The sequence below is a fragment of the Halyomorpha halys genome, unplaced genomic scaffold, assembly GCF_000696795.3.
Source record: "Halyomorpha halys isolate HHAL.00 unplaced genomic scaffold, Hhal_1.1 Scaffold748.1, whole genome shotgun sequence".
Lineage (NCBI taxonomy): Eukaryota > Metazoa > Arthropoda > Insecta > Hemiptera > Pentatomidae > Halyomorpha > Halyomorpha halys.
Window position 1 is genome coordinate 885,840 of NW_027111006.1, and position 3,934 is coordinate 889,773.

General features: G+C 30.6%; 1 protein-coding gene across 2 annotated transcripts in view; it reads left to right on the forward strand.

Moving 5' to 3' along the window:
• LOC106685838 (uncharacterized) overlaps positions 1 to 3,934 on the forward strand; it is a 21,581-nt gene that overhangs the window by 1,176 nt on the left and 16,471 nt on the right. The gene's annotated exons all lie outside the window — the stretch shown is intronic.

Consider the following 3,934-nt stretch of genomic DNA (forward strand, 5'->3'; position numbering starts at 1 on the left):
TATATAGTTGAATTTGTTCTATCAAGTACTTATAAAAAAAAGTATGTTATTTTGTAAAGCTGTATGTGCTAGTAGTTAAATGCGGTATGATCATTTAATTTTCAATTATTTTACTTTATGAAATAGCCATTAAAACAGAAATTTTAAAAGTTTGAAACATGTTTAAAATCAAAACAGAAAAATATAGTGACAAAATGTGTTTTATTTACAAAACAGCAAACAAATATCTTTTTTTAAAATTTAACAATGACAGGGAGGTGGGAGAGGGGGGATAAAACATCTTTAAAATTTCATACACATCTTATTCATGAATTGGACTAAGAATTATCCATTTTCAAATCCAATACCTTAAATCATGCGGTAAATACTATTAACAATGTTTAACAAATATTTTATAAAAATTACTGTTAATTAAATGATTAAAAATACTTTTAATATCAATAAAAGCATAATGTTATCCTATTAAAATATACATTGTGTGCTAAAGTTGTGGTAAAATGTTTTACTAACATAATTAAAAAAAAAGAAGCATGGAAAAAAAACTTTAAATGTTATGATATTCATAATTCAACAATTACCTGGTATTAGACTACTATAGTGATTTTCAATAAAATTCTTTCCCTCAAATTATAAACTATCTTCAGCATTTTACATTCTTCATATAATTCATTTATCTGTAATTAGAAATTATTGGTTATTTTTTTATCATTTTGGGAATTAAATTTGAAAATGTGAGGTCCGAAGCGTCAATTCAACTCATGTGTATGAAGTTTTACGGTTGCTTTTTCCTCCTCCGGAAATTGCTACAATGATGACCCTTAGCAAGATAGAGTATATTATTATTTTAGATTCTTCTTTTTTCTTGATCACCCAAAGTTCATTTTATTGTCGATGGTTTACTTTGCAGTAGAGCTATGTACATTTTTACAAACTTTAGGAAAAATAAAATTAAAGGTACTCTCTTTTAGGAAAAACTATTCAATTATTTAGGCATAGAATTTAAATATGTTCGGTCAAAAATTTAATTAAAAAGTTGTACTCACTTTGCCTAAAGTTAGTGGAAATTTACTTAGCTCTACTGTGAAGTAAGCCACCGATATTACCTGTTGAGAAATAGTTAAACTTTGGAAAAATGTAAAAAGTTAATTTTCGACTTATAGACATTCTTTTCTTCAACAATTGTGCGATCAAAAGCTCTGATTATATCAGTGTATTTCAATGATGTTTTAAATAGAAAAATAGTTTCAAAAAAATTTTTTTTCATTTCATTTTTTACTGTCATAGATATTGCCATTTACTGACTCATATTATATATTGGTTCATTCGGAACAATTTTAACAAATTAGTTTAGCCAGTATCTCTACGAAAGCTGTCCGATGAAGACTGGAAACTCAGGTCGAAACGTTGGCACAAATAAAAATTTTTTTGTTTATTTGTGTTGTTTATTTTTGCTGACGGCACCCTCCCCCCCCCCTCCACCCGACCATTTTCTCCACTTTAATCAATATAGATTTAGATACTTCACCTAATTAACAAATGTTTACTCAAATCACACATTTCTTCATATTTTACTCCTTATTTGTTACTTCTAATTTATACTTATATCAGAACTTCAATATGGATGGGTTCGAAAAAAAATAAAAGTAAGCAAACTGTTTGTTGACATTCCCCTGTATCCTGCCTGCATCTAGATAATTCCTAAAATTCACTAGAACTGCTTGTACTTTCCTTCTTGCAGTTATTATTTCCGAGAACACACGCCTAACTAGTTTCCTCCGATTCATTTTTAATCCGAGCAACCAACTTAGCAAGTTGTTAGGCACATTTTTACTGAATATATTGCTCAAGAATCACATCTATTCTCTTCAGATTTACGGGATATGTTTAGAGAAGATCCTATAACAACAAACCTTTTTAAAAACTACTAAACTCTATCATTACATATAGTTTAACTGTAATTCAAGCATATATAAGTGGATGTATAATTTAATATAGTAATTTACTATGTCAATTATAATTTTAATTTTGGAAAATGTAAATTGTAATTGTTACTTTATGAATTTGCCAATTGTAATCTACTAACTTTGTAATTCCAATGTAAATGTGAGTGGTCGAAACACTTAAAATAAAATAAATAATCACATGAAAAGTCCAACTTGTTATCAATTAACAAAATGGAACTCAACGTCATAAAAACTAGAATTACATACGAGTATTCATCGACTGACCGGAAGTACCACTTCATAGAATCGATTTTTCACATTTTTTCGATATTCTCTAAAACGGCTCTAACGATTTTAATTAAACTCCGTTAATCTAAGAGAAATTAAATAATCTTTAATACCAGATAGGTTTTACTTAATTTAAATAGTTTAGTTGGACTTAAATGCCAGATTTTCTAAACATCTTCCTCTCTAAAGCACTTTTAATTCTGGTTATTTGAAAGAGATAATCAGTTCACATTTTAAGCAATAATAAAAATAAAGATTAATAAAGGGACCTCTGTATTAGTGATGAGTGGTTGGGTTTAGAATTAGCCTGAACCCCTTCTCTGGGCGAACAGATCGACCAAGTGAACCGTTCCTTGCAACCTTCCAGTTTTTGGTGGAGGGGCAATTTCTGCAAGAGTGGGTTTGCACAGACCTTCAGCCCATCATAGGGCGTCGGCCTATGAACTCCGAAACGGAGGGAAGCTGGAGTTCTTAGTGGATGGCACTGTTCCTTGCCTTCTACAGAAAGATGCCTCGGACTATCCGCCGAAGGTTGGAGTTTTTGCAGTGTTGTTTTGAAGAGATGCCGCAGTAGAGGTGGACCATAGAGCAGTGTCGGACGAATAATAAACTTATATATCTGCAGCTTTTCTATTCCGCATTTTTCTAAAAGCCTTAAGACACTCTAATTTAATGGGAATAGGAAACTTAAGTAAGTTGGATCGGCAACATTGTAAAAAGAGGCTAAAATTGGAAAACTGCGTAAAACTCGACACTCCGTGGTAGCTTTACTTAACATACCTTTGAAACAGACAATTATAGCGAGTCGTACTGTCACAATCTCACAAGAGGAGATCATAACACAAAAAAAAAAATATTAGAAGGCAAACCTTCCAAGCCGACCCGTCACACTAAAACCCCAAATTAGCGACAGCTCTATCACTTTTGAAACATTTTCTTAAAACGGGAAGAGGAGGCTTAAGATCGTTAAAATTTGACTAAAATTTGAAAACGGCGTGAACCCGAGCCCGTTAATTTAAACAAAACTTGGGGACGTAAAAGTTAAAGTTGTGCGCACCGCACCGGAATTTTTACCTTTTGATTGATTGATTTCGCATTCTTCTAGCGGTTCGATCCCTTCTGTTTCCAAGATCGGTCTCCGTTTTAATTTTTTACGATTATAAATTATTCTTGTACAGCGGAGCCTTTTTTTTTTCTTTTTTTGATAGAATAAATCACAAAGGAAATTGTGGGAAAAAAAATAATTGCGCTGTACTTAAAAATTATATATTTTATGATAAATTATGTTATAGTAATTTAAAATGTAATGAAATTCCCTATAAAAAAATCATCTTAGTCGGGGCATCATTACTAAAGAGTACATTAGTGTATTGTACTTGTTAGGTATGTTAATTAAAGAATTTTGTGGAGCTTCCCATGGAAAATAGGCCCCATTTTGTTAGTTTGTTTAATAATTCGAAAACCATAATTTCTCAGAATGGATTAATGGGGAGAGCTTATCTCATAAACTGTTTCAATATTTTCAACAATTGGTCAATATTACTTGTTACATTATTCATTAAATAAAGTAACGACGATATAAATTTTTTTTTTTTTTTTTTTTTTTTAAATTGATAGATATTACAATCTGCCACACAGTTGTGGGCAATAGGTAATATTGATGAATGATCTCATACATACTAAAATAAAAAAAAAAAAAGTAA